The sequence below is a fragment of the Opisthocomus hoazin genome, chromosome 1, assembly GCF_030867145.1.
Source record: "Opisthocomus hoazin isolate bOpiHoa1 chromosome 1, bOpiHoa1.hap1, whole genome shotgun sequence".
NCBI lineage: Eukaryota > Metazoa > Chordata > Aves > Opisthocomiformes > Opisthocomidae > Opisthocomus > Opisthocomus hoazin.
In genome coordinates, this window is record NC_134414.1 from 110,438,208 (window position 1) to 110,452,122 (window position 13,915).

The following is a 13,915-nucleotide window of genomic DNA, read 5'->3' on the forward strand; positions in this document are numbered from 1 at the left end:
AACATCTATATCAATGATCTGGATGAGGGGACTGAGTGCTCCCTCAGTACGTTTGCAGATGACACCAAGTTGGTGGGAGCATCTATCTGTTCAAGAGTAGGAAGGCTCTGCAGAGGGATCTGGACAGACCGGATCGATGGGCCAAAGCCAACTCTGTGAGGTTCAACAAGGCCCAATGCTGGGTCCTGCACTTCGGTCACAACAACCCCATGCAATGCTACAGGCTTGGGGAGGAGTGGCTGGAATGCTGCCTGGTGGAGAAGGACCTTGGGGTGTTGGTCGACAGGCAGCTGAACATGAGCTAGCAGTCTGCCCAGGTGGCCAAGAAGGCCAACGGAATCCTGGCTTGTATCAGGAATAGTGTGGCCAGCAGGAGTAGGGAGGTGATCGTGCCCCTGTACTCGGCACTGGTGAGGCCACACCTTGAGTACTGTGTTCATTTTTGGGCCCCTCACCACAAGAAGGACACTGAGGGGCTGGAGAGTGTCCAGAGGAGGGCAACGAGGCTGGTGAGACGTTTAGAGAACAGTCTTATGAAGAGGGGCTGAGGGAGCTGGGGCTGTTTAGTCTGGAGAAGAGGAGGCTGAGGGGGGGACCTTACTGCTCTCTACAGCTACCTGAAACAAGGTTGTAGTGAGGGAGCTGTTGATTTCTTCTCCCAGGTGACTAGCGATAGGACAAGAAGCAATGGCCTCAAGTTGCATCATGGGAAGTTTAGATTGGATATTAGGAAAAATTTCTTTCCTGGAAGAGTGGTCAGGCATTGGAACAGGGTGCCCAGGGATGTGGTGGAGTCTCCATCCCTGGAGGTGTTTAAAAACGTGTAGATGTGGCACTTCAGGACATGGTTTAGTAGGCATAGTGGTGTTGGGTGGATAGTTGGACTCTATGATCTTAGAGGTCTTTTCCAACCTATGATTCTATGATTCTATGACTCTGGATATTGTTATATTCTGATACAACAGCTGTGAAAAGCTAATTTGATTCATTTATTTTAATCATATTTGCTCATCACAGAGGAAGTCTCACTGAAACCAACTTTGTTTATTTTAAAAAAGAAATATCAGGTCAAGGTAGTTAGAAACAAAAAGCCCATGACTCTTCTACCTCTTTTTCTGTCCCTTTCAAATTTCAGAAGCTGAGTTCTGTCTTTTTGTCTCTCTCCATGCAACCTACATTGTTTTCAAAGAACAAATCAGTCCCTGTTTTCTATTTACTTCACTAATGACACAGTCTGATTCCTAAAGCCTGGCTTTTATTTTATCTGTATAAGATATCGATAGAGTGTCTACCAGCACTGTGTGTTTCGTTTCACTCTCCATATGTGGGCACTCATGTCTTAGCTATCTCTTCTGGTTCTCAGTTGCTGCTCCAAAGGGCAGAGATTTTCTGCTGCGTCTGACAGCCCCAAGTTGCCCCAGGCAGCCCAGAGCACCTAAGAATGAGAGTTAAACACCTATGTTTCAGCAACGGATTGAGCCTCTGGATTCGGTGTATGAAAGTAAGGCATCTTTCCATCTGTGATACTTGTCCCTTCTTTTTGTAATATCCCTGCAGTTACTTCCTTGCTTCAGAAAACCAGTGCTGATTACAATAGGCCAAATTTTAAAAAAGGTAATTCAGCGGACCAGTGAAGCCCTGAAGAAATTATTCCACTGTAATGCCTACTAAGACAAGCAAAGTTTTTAATCCACAGATGTACTCAACTATCTGGATCATGCAATTTTCCAATCCTAATTTGCATCACAGACAGATAGCAATTTCAATTTATGTCTGCAAGTGATATGAGAAGTAAAATAATATTTTGAATAATGCAAGAATTATGATCGCAATATGGGCATTGATAAGCAAGCTTAAAAGAAAAGCTGTGCTGTGGAAAACGGAGGAATGCATTTCATTTTGCTAACAAAAACACTTTCATTGGGTCTACCAGTTTACACTTGCAAAACTACATTTGCATTATCTGAACAAGTGCTCGTATTTTCTACTGATATTTCCATTTTCTTTAGGAGCAAGCTTTTAAGTCTTTGAAAGCATCTTGTTTTATAGCTTCTTACTTTGCAATACGTAATATTACAAGTGAGAGTTTCATCCTCAGATTGTGTCTCAATATAAATTTGGAATATTTTAAAAATTTTGAGAGTGCACATTCTAAAACAGACAAAATGATTCACTCCTTCCTTCATCAAATGGATAGTTTGTCTTCATTCAGAAGATAACGTCAAGTATGAAATAATCCACTAACTATTGCATACTGACCAGAAAGGTTTTGGGGTTTTTTGACTTTGCGTATTTTATGGTACTAGGTTGTAAATCACAGGAACAATAAACAGTGAAAGTAGCTTTGCCCTTTAATTGGGGGGTTAGTCATTCTCATTATTAAATCTGAATCAGAGAGTGGATGAATGGCATTATTATCCATTTCTCCTAGTGAGCAACTTTCAACGTGAAGATTGCACAGGGGTTTGGAAGGGTTGGTTGGGGGAAAGCAGTATTCAATGAGACAAAGCATGCACTGTTAGGTCCAGCTGACATAATCTGTTCTCTCAAATAATTATGAAATGGTTACCTCTTTGACTGAAGAAAATAGCAATATGTGATTGTTAAGTGAGGCATTCTTGCACTGTTCTGCTCTAAAAGACTAACAATAATTCTTGGATTTATAAGAATTACAGAATGTCCATAGATGAGGTTGATTACCAAACAATAGATTAAATCATGCTTGTCACAAAGCTCGATGTTGCCACACTGGTGCATTGATTAATGGTATTTGGCAACTCTCTGAATGGCCATTTGCCATTCATTCATGGGTGCCCTCTGGAGTACAATTTGAGATTGACCTGTTGGGAAAAGGATTCTGTTTTTCATCTGTTCATTGTTTCTACTGTAGTAACAGAGAAACACAGGGGGTGGAGGTAGTCAAGACTTTGACTTAGCTGTTTCTTAGTGCAGATAAAATTGAGAAGGGGGGGGAACTAAGGAAAAACCAGTTGCAATCAAGACAGTACAATGTGATTATTTAAATCGTGATTCTAGACTACCCAATTGTTTCTTCCACAGTACTGTAAACGCCGTATGATTAAAAGTAATTGGGGCATCAATAATTTGTTTTGATACAGTTAAGTAAATTTCTGATGGAAATTTTTTCAAAACACTTTGCCATTCTATTTCAATCTTTCATTCAGAACCTTGGAGGTCTATGGGAAAGCTGACAACAGTTCATGTCACAGCTTAGAGTGGTGGAGAGAAATACAGTCTGCCTCTCTTTCCCCCCACTCCTCTCAGCAACAAGGGTGGCCACTTTCAGACATGGTCTGGGTGGGATGTAGAGGTCTACTTTGCCCTCAGGTCTCTGCCTTAATGAGTAGTGAAGGATGCAGCAAAGACAGACCCAAGTGTTTTTGCTCAGATGAGCATCTTGAATCTATCAGGCTTTCCTCCTACATTGCATGCTCTGACAGTGAGATTGGATGAACTCTCATGAGCAAAGAACTAATAATTCCATAATATATCAAGTTTTAATGGAAAATTCACATATCTTGACCTGAAAAAAATCATATTGTCTCTGGAATAAGACAGATCTCAGTTTACATTTATTCATTTTTTTCAAACTTCATGCAAGCTTCTGCCTTAAATAAAAAATTACACTCTGGCTGAGATCAGAGATTGAATATCACTTACTTGAGTTGCGTTCAGATGACCTTCAGATGGCATTTCATGCACTTCTAGGTTTTTCAAGGAGCAGGAGATAAACAACCAAGCCAGCTGGAATAAACGTTACTTCGAAATCCATATCAAATCCTGAAGAATCTTGTCATCATATGGGCACATTGAAGGATGACAAAGCAGGATTATTTAATGGATTATTTCTTCTTTTCCCCTGTAATTCTCCTGCACTTCCTTTCTCATTTGTTGCTGGTTACACCATTAGTCCATTCATTTAGTAGCATTGTCCATAGAGGTTCCGATTATTAATTCGCACTTTCTGTACTTCTCTGGGCTGGTTATTATTCTTCCAAGGCATGCTTAAGCCAACATAAATCTTACAATCAGGGTCACCCAACGGAGATGCTGAAACAGAGAAGTAACATTTGCTCCTGGCCTCCAGTGTGGAAGCATAATAGAAGGATACTTTTCAATAACTTGCCGAAAGTTAATGACCTTAGTTGCTTAAGTCGGTCACTTACTGACTGCAGGAAGTCACAGAACAGCTTTTTCCCTCAGTCCCTAGAACTTCTGTTCAGCTCTCCTGGTGGCGCCTCTTCGGATGGCATCCACATTTGTTTCTCTCTGTCTTCTCTTAAGCTTTTTGTTATTCTTAACGCTATTCTAGTAAGCTGATTAAAAAAAAAAAAAAAGTGAACAGACCAACCCATCAATTTTAATTATAACTCATATATCTATTTGATATAGTTATGTAAAATACTGAGTGGAGCACAGAATGTAAGTGGGTACTGCTGAAGGCATTGCCAGTGACGCACTCTGAAAGACTGAGTAATCATTTTCTTACACCCTTCTTGAAGGCCTACATATAAAATGGATACAGAAACAGCATGTACACATTCCCTGCTGGGCTAAGAAAGAATTGAAAAACTAATGTTAAAATATTTTCCAGATACCTAACACAATAAACATACGAATGTCTATGTTTAGTCTCACCCATGTAGTTCTTCAGAAGGAAAGTAGATACACAGGAATTATTAAGGACAGAAGCTGTGGTGTGGACACAGACTCCTGTCAAATGTCTCTTTTGAGTAGACTGACAATATTTCTTGGCACAGCAGTATTTCCTGTGTGCCACTTCTTCATTTCTTCCCTTTATTGTGTTTCTTCCTTAGAAAAATTGGCAGAGTAGGTACAGGACTTCTTTGGTTTGCAGATTATCAACATGGACTTTTCATATAATATGCCTTTTCAAGGCAGTTCCATACTTGTTAGATTTATGAAAAGCTAACTCATACTTCATGGATTCTAGTGGTCGTGGTACAATCATCTCTGCTTTCAAAGGACATTGGAATCCACACATTTTGACTATAGTGTATTAGAGCTATAAGTTGACAAAAAGTGCATTTGAAAATACAAATGTATTTTGAAAAGTGTTCTTGATAAATCTAAACATTCTCTGTTTTCTCAGAATCTAAACTTCTCATTTTTTTTATTAACCTGTTCTTTTATTTTTAATCACAAGAAACCTGGAATTCATACACAAGAAAGAACAACTCCACTTTAGAGGTCAACTTTTCATCTGAATACATTGGCACTTGAAGTGAAAGCTGCAAACTTACTAAATCCTGTAGCCACTTTCATATGCATCATACCTTGAATGCGGTGGTGTAGACACCCTGCACTTCCACTACTGCTGTGGTTTCCTCTTCCACTGAGATCTGAAAGGTCCTATGGTTTAGCTGATTTGGGAGAATTTACTGGGAAGAAAAATTTCCGTCATCTACTGAAATTAATGGCATTTGACGGGAATTGCTTGACTTCAGTGGAACCAGAATTCCCCTCACATTCATGTGTATGAGTTGGGGAGATTTATCAATGAACCCATGCTTGAAAAATTTCACACTTAATTTTGAAATCTTAGAGTTTTACAAAATGTCAAAGTATTGATGGGGAACCTTGGCCAAGGCCAAGCCAATCAGTGATGGTGGTAGCACCTCTGGGATAACACATTTAAGAAGGGGAAAAAAAACCCGTGTGAAACAGCAGTGGAGCAAGGAGTGAGAATATGTGAGAGAAGAAACCCTGCAGCAACCAAGGTCAGGGAAGAAGGAGGTGCTCCAGGTGCTGGAGCAGAGATTCACCTGCAGCCTGTGGAGAAGACCATGGTGAGGCAGACTGTCTTCCTGTAACCCATGGAGGTCAACAGTGGAGCAGATATCCACTGCAGCCCATGGAGAACCCCATGCTGGAGCAGATAGATGGACCCAAAGAAGGCTGTGACCCCATGGGAAACCCATGCTGTAGTAGGGTCCTGGCAGGACTTGTGGACCCATGGAGAGAGGACACCACCAGATTTGCTGGCAGGACTTGTGACCCCAAGAGGGACCCACGTTGGAGCAGTCTGTTCCTGAAGGACTGCACCCTGTGGAAAGGACCCACGCTGGGGCAGTTTGTGAAGAGCTGCAGCCCATGGGAAGGACTCATGTTCAAGAAGTCCATGGAGGACTGTCTCCTGTGGGAGGTACCCCAAGCTGGAGCAGAGGAAGAGTGTGAGGAGCCCTCCCCCTAAGGAGGAAGGAGTAGCAGAGACAATGTGTGATGAACTGACCACAAGCACCATTCCCCATCCCCCTTCGTCCCTCTGGGGGAGGAGGCGGAGAAAACAATGAATAGAGTTGAGCCCAGGAAGAAGGGAGGGGTGGGGGGAAGGTGTTTCAAGATTTAGTTTTTATTTCTCATTACCCTACTCTGATTTGATTAGTAATACATTAAACTACTTTACCCAAGTGTAGTCTGTTCTGCTGGTGACAGAAATTGGTGACTGTTCTCTCCCTGTCCCTGTCTCGACACATGAGCCTTTCATTATATTTTCTCTCCCAGGCCCAGCCGAGGAGGGAGAATGATATAGAATGGCTTTGGTGAGTACCTGGTGTCCAGCCAGGGTCAACCCACCATACAGTGCTAACTAAAAAGGATACGGTTTCTCTTCCTGCAGACCAATTTCACCCGTCATGTTGGTGACATGCTGCCAGAGTGAGCTCCCAAAAATTTAAAACATGAAACATTGAAAAAAAAAAAGGCTGGAAGGAAAGAACCAATCCCACAGCTTCACAAGTCACTCTCTTAAAGCTAGCATCTTACTTGTTAATAATTTGCTGAGTCTTGTGAAATTGATAGGAAATGGAAAGATATCCAGATTATCAATAACACTTCTAGCTTGCAGATTTAGAGAAAAAGAAATTAAGACACTGGGTCTTCAGAGCAATCTTTGCTGACTTACTCCGAAATCTGCACCAAGATTTTTTTTAATCACTCTGATTCCTCTGGGACACAACTGCTACTGACATGAATTATTTTTCAAGATCTGGACACAAAAATTGGAGCCAATAGAAAGCAGCAGTGAAAATCTGAAATATCTTAAGAGCCATCTAACCTAGGAAATATGCAGCTGAGATAACTGTAGCCCAACTTTTTTAGTGTAGTGGTGTACCTCACATCTCCCAAAAGAGATGTAGGCCTAGCAATTTTTCAGCCACAGGATGTCTGATGGAAAGTGCAGATTTTAGGATGAGAGAACTGACTGGCTTGGGTCAAAACTATCTTCTAACAGTTTAACCATATTGATGAGAAAGCTCTAGAATGGTCTATGTCATGGCACCTTCTGAATTATCAGTACAGATGTAACTATAATGTCCACTGGAAGGTTATTGTCAAGGCAATGATACAATAACGTTAGGCCAGCACACTCCCAAGTTTCCTCTGGTGAACAGGTTGTCTGTCTGAGGTTCATTAGCAGTACAATGAGGGGACATAGTTTCTCCTTAGTGAGCTGTCAAAAATAAGTATTTTGTGAAACATTTAACTGTAAATAAAAAAAAGAACAGAAAGTATTATCTTCCAAGTAGCAAAAGCATGCATATTCTCATAGGTTGCATATTCAAATAAATACAGGTATTAAAAACATAGGATTACTGAATCATATTTTCAGATTTGAATAGCACGAAGAATGTGGAAGAACATTGGTGTGAAGCACTGCCATAATTTATAAAGAAAATATTTCTATTTTTCAGGAAGCACATGTATTCCTGCTATAAGTTCTTCATGTTCCTCTGAGCTTTCAGGGGAATAGTCCTATGGCATACTTTTCATCCGTAAAATTCCTCTAACTTTGGCCATATTTTTCATATGACCTGTTCATAAGGCTCTGCAGGGAAATCTGCACCTTCTGCTGTTTGGAAATTTATCTGGAGTGTGTGATCTGTAGATACTTCTAGAAGTCGAGAGACCTATACTGAATTGTTAGCTGTATTATTTGTATGTATTTGGATGTAGGTAAAAATCTAGGACTTTATACAAATCCCTCTTAAGTCAATTCACAAAGTAAGGATGGTGATGATAAGTATCTTTTCCTCATCATCTGCGTATGTAGTCTGCAAACCATGAGGCCAAGACCGCATCTTGCGTTCTCAGTACACAGAATGTGTTGTGGGACACTGATTGTGGCTGGAGACTGTAGGAGATGCAATAATAAGAAATATTTCATCCCATTGAAATAAAATGGATGCTATTAGAAACCTGCTTTGTCTAAGGAAGCATACAGAGTTATAACACAAATTCTGTGAAGTTCAGTTATGTTCATGGGATATAGTCCCAGAAAGCATTCCGTCTTCCTAAAAAATAACAATATTGAAGCACTTAAGATGTGCAACTCTCTGCTAAGTATATTTTTATTTTACAGTTTCCAGGTCTGGCTGTATCCCAGTGCATTTATTTCCAACTGGGTTCAATTTCCAGAGGAAGGCAACTTCCTATGATACTTTTTGTCCAATAAAGGTAAAAATAACATTCTCCAAACAGCACTATTTAAACTGGCATGCACATGTGGCTAAAAAGTTTAATTCAATTTAAATAAAAATGTACATTGGCTGGAAATACTATGAAAACTGATATTCCAAATGGGGTAAAATGTTAAGTGTTCAGTGAAATGTAGGTTTTAAATTGTCCTTATTATCAAGCATCATATCTAGTTCATATTTTCTTGCCTAAGTGAGCATATTTTCAGTTAGGAATTAAGAACAGAAATATGAATTCATAGCCTCAGGGCAGAGAAGAATTTACCATGTTGTTACATTGATTGCCTAATATAATCTCACCTCCCCAGTTTTGAAGTGTTGTGCTCCATCTTTCCATTCTCACTACCTAGCTATACTATTTACATAGCCTATATTGCTACAACTTGATGGACGGACCAGTTTTGAAGACTTTGAAGTACTTACTTCCTTGACACCACTGTGGGACAGGGAAGCAGCATTCCCGTTTCTCATTTATAAATGAGAAACTGAAGCACAGATTCCTTTGTCTGAGTTCACAGGGACTGTCAAGTCATGACAAATCTCCCTGAGGAAAAATGCTTGCCTCAGACTGCCTTGGAAATGAGTTTACACTGATTATAACTTACTCAGAAATGTAATCTCACTTCAAACTGAGGCACCTTTTACAGGGAAGAGGAGAAACTCTCAGTACAGAATTCCCACATTCTGTCTACGGAGTGAAGATCTCAGAATTTAATTATTCAACTTTGTGTTAACATTTATTCTGAAAGAAGTGGACAATTTAAATCCATAGTTAAGGAATAAAGCAGGCTCCTTCCTTAGAGCAGAAACTTACTGAAACTAAAACTCCATCATCCCAAATCTTGAGCCTAATAAAAGCATTATTTTTTTGACCAGAGTACAAATTATATGCACTAAATCTAAGGAAGTTATTATTTTTCTCTTGTCCTGTTTACATCATTTAGTTCTACAAGTCTGAAAGCTTACCTAGTTTACATAATGGTAGGTAGGAGAAGAAAAAAAAGCAGCTGAAGAAAAGCAAGTTTTCCAAACACATTATGTCATTGGAAAGGACCCTAGATAAGATTTACATGGGAAAAAAGTACTTAATGTGGTCAAATAAGAAATAATAAAAACAATGAGAAAGTTGCTAAGCTGACAAAAAATAAAATGCATTTATCTTAAGATGTTTGTGTGCCACTCATAATACCTAAGCCCTTCTGATATTGATTATGGTGGCTTAGACATAAAATGCAGTTTTTCCCTCATTCTAGATGGACTGAGGTCTGTTTGACACAGCTAGGGGGAGGTGGGGTGCAGCTGTTGCAAACCACTGCAAGTTTATTTCTGGTGGAGGGTTATTATGAAACACCTGAAGCACCTCTGCTGGTAATGGGAATCATTAGCTCCATAACATAAAAGCAAATTGCAATGTATCTCTGTCTTGGTCTTCCTGGAGTATTCTGGCTTCTCTAAGTTAATTTCTCTTCAGAGATATACCATTTTTTTAAATAAAACATCATCCTTCTTTTCTATTTTAATAGATATGATTGCTCTAGATTACCTTCACACTGAATAACCATGTGGACTTGCACATTTTGGTTGCATTTTGTGGGATTAGAAGCTCTGAGGAAAAGATCTCTCTAGCATCCAGTTATTGTGGCTGAGATCCTGTCAGATTCTTCCACTGGCCAAAAGGGTCAAAATGTTCCTTGTATCGTTAAGATTGATACAGATTGTAATCAAGTGTTCAGAATACTGCTCTAAAGTCTTGATCTATGTGTAGGTGAGATGCTACTTCCGAGATGTGCAACGGTGTTAGAATCCACCACCACCATAGAAGTATACATTCATATTGACTGACTGAGGGTATAATATAACCAGATCTTCCAAAGAAGTTTTGCTTTAAAGGCAAAAATTAACTGTCTTTAAAATGAAAGGAGGGACAGCATTGCACAGATTTTGTCTTCACTGCTTCTGATGTGAAGCATTTCAATCCAGAACAGAGAAGTGGAAAGTAGTTTTGTTTTGTTTTTTCAAACTCTAGTAGCTGGTGATTGAATCAAGTCTGACCAATTTTCCTGATATAGCCATGTTTCCCCAGGACAGATACAAAATTATAGTTCAAACTTTAGAAATTTCCAAACAAGATCAGAAAGCCAGTTGTCTGGGATAGAAAAAACTTCATATTTCACTCAGTAGGCCTATCTTGGTAGCACAGAAGTCAATGAAAAAATTCCCATGAACTTCTCTGGGGAGAACATTTCAAACAAAGGAACTGTCTACAGCTTCTTGTCTTTCCAATAACGGTTTATATTTGGAGTCCTGTCAGTTTTGTTTACAGAAGTAACTTAGGGAATCAGTCGAGTTCCAAAAAATACATTTAAGTTCATGCATTACATGGATATTGAATGCTGCACATGCTGTAGGCTTTGAAACACACCACTGTAGAAGAAGCTATTATATTTCCATTGAACCCTAATCTGCCTAGAAATATCAGAAGCTACCCACTGTAAGAGTCCTAGCACTTTGGCGGTGCACGTCGCTGGCCTCTGTACAATATACAGGTATTGTTCCAGCTGTCCCTTCTGGGAATTTTTATAAAGTGATGCCTAGAAAGTGTTGACATTTTCTGCTGTGGGTGGCAGTGAGCTTAGGAACAGGCCATAGTATGAGAAATACAAGTACATTGCAGGAAACTTTGGCCCTCTGTCTTAATCTGCAGCACAGTTTCCCCTACATGTGATGGACCTGGAAAAGATTGAGAAGTAGTTGTTTAAGAGAGTGTAAAAGAGGATATGAAGTACTGTCTGCACAGTGTTTTAATTCTGTAGGTAATATTAAAGCTATTTTATCTATAGGGTTGTTTATCTGGAACCCTTTGTTAAACTAAAACCAAACAAATCTTTTCAAAATTTATGGGGCTTAATACATTTTTTTCCCTCAAAGGCATGAAAACACTTTGCAAGGCTAACGTAATTTTTATATGAACTTACATGTACAATTGCATATTCCACCCAGTCACCAAACCACACCATTTTTAAATGAGCATCCTATTAGTATATAATGCTATAATAGAACATAAGGAGCTGTTGTTAGTACATATTTTCAGACTTTCATATGCAGATACTGCTTCAGCAGGGAACAAGAATTTCACAAAATGTTATCTTGTAAACAAAACTAAATCAAGAACAGATTTAGAAATAATGTGATAAAAATCTTTGAGGTTTGTGTCTCACCCAGTACTTGGCAGATTGCAAATTAGGATTTTGTTACCAATTGTACAGAATATTATGTATAAATCTGCTGGTTGACAATGATGCCAGCACCTCAAAAGTTAAGAATCATTGAAGAAAAATGTTCAGTATCTTTCACTGGCATATACATGTATTTCTCTGTCATCACCTCTTCAAATATCTAAATTGCTAACAGATTTGTTTTTCAACCACTCTTTAGTAACCAGTTTTCCCGAACTCTGGGAGTGAATTTTGTAGCCACATTGAGGTCACTGGCAAAAAGGAAAGGAAAGCATTATCAAAAATCTTGGCCTCTACCTTTAACTGGACACAGCCGCATAAACTTATGATTAGGTGTCCTTCTGGTAAGATACAGAGTAGTACCCTTGAAACTGGGGGCAATTTACAGCAGCTGTACTGAATCATACCAGTGAGGATTTGGTCTTCATTCCATGTGTTCCTCATCTTCTGTTGATAAGACTGTTGTGCAAACCTTCATTAGAACTGTCTGAACCTAAGAAAAACACAAAATGCATCCAGCAGTTAGGAACATTAACGGCCAGTTGCTGTGTGTTGACACTCAGAGACTCGGAGCATGTCAGAAATGTCTGCAAAAATGCCAGACTTGGAGATAGAGTCTATAGGGCAGCTCCCTTAAAAGATGAGTGGCAACCTCTGAACATCTCTGTGGCACTTGTGCCACTCTGAGGACCTACAATGAGCAAGAAGTCTTAGCTTGTGTGTGATGGAGCAGCAGGTGCCAGGGAAGTTCCTCAGCCTCCTATAAGCGATTGAGTAGGACATGTTTCTGCAGAGGTTGCCTAGCAATTACCTCCTGAGAAATCGTATCCTAGCAATGCTATACAGTCTCTGCAGTTTCCTACAGAAAACTTTGTCTTTATGGCACTACAGCAAAACTTCTACCAAGTGAGTTCAACATCAGGGTGTCAGTTAGACAGCTTGGCTTGACTTTTAGTAGTAATACCAGGGGAATTAGTGATGCTGCTGGCTACACGCTGACCTCCACATGAGGGTGTGGATCCCTGGCCCATGCTATTCAGTGTATCAGCTTTCCCAGTACATAACCTTACTGCGAATGGATAAGTTGCTGATCTGAGTAAGAGCTTATGGACAAGCTGTTATATCCTTCTGCCTGCTATTTCAGACAGAGTCTGTATGACCACAGATCTTTTTCGGTAGAGACTGTAGCATCAGTTTTTATATCAGAAGGTTGTTACAGCAGCTGCAACAAAATACGGAAAGTCTTGCAAGAACACATGCTACTCTTGTCTCCTTTTCTACTGATATGAATCTGTACTTCAGCAAAATATGCGTATAGCATGTAATACCTGGAACAGGAGCCAGAAAATTTTTTAAGAGAGTTCATATGTGCTGTTTTGTTTCAGGCTCAACACAAAATTTCTTTTAAAATGTTTGTGCAATTGCAGTTGGTATCATATGACATGGTAAAAATAGAACCTATATTTTTTAAAATAATATTTGTTAAGGGACTGAAAGAAATAACTAAGGGAAATAGGATTGTAAATACGCCAACCAAAAGCCGAAACACTTTTTCAAGTATTACCCGTAACAAGATTAATTGATGTTGAAGCTTGAAATTATGTCATTCTGTCAAGTGTCCAGAAACTAGAGAGTGTAAAATGTTCACAGTATCCAAGAAATGGTTTGTGTTTTAAGAATTACAATAAATGTTTACAGATAATTAGATGGAGGCATATTCACTAATTCACACAGAAACTACCACACTCACCCTTAGAACACCTTGGCCTATTACCTGTGTTCTGTCAAAAGCAATGCTTCCAGTACATTTTTTGCAATATTTAAATATCAGTAAGAGCTGGGGATCCATAATGGTTGGAGGGTGGAGTAGAACTTGTCTTGCCTTGAGTTAAGATTTGGGGCTAGAGCTAATAACCAAGCCATATTTTTTCTATTTCCTCATTGGCTGGTGCAATGAAAAGGTCATTAACCGAATGATCCTTTAATGTCTGTACACAGTTGCATGATCCAAGCTTTTCTGAGCAGTTACTGAAGGAGAAGGGATGGCAGAAATGGTTAGACTTGAAAACCGTTATCTAAGTTCTTTTGGGTTTGTTTTTTTAGACAAGGAGACAAACATCATCTCCAGTGCAGCAGGAGAGTAGGACTCTTCCTACTGCA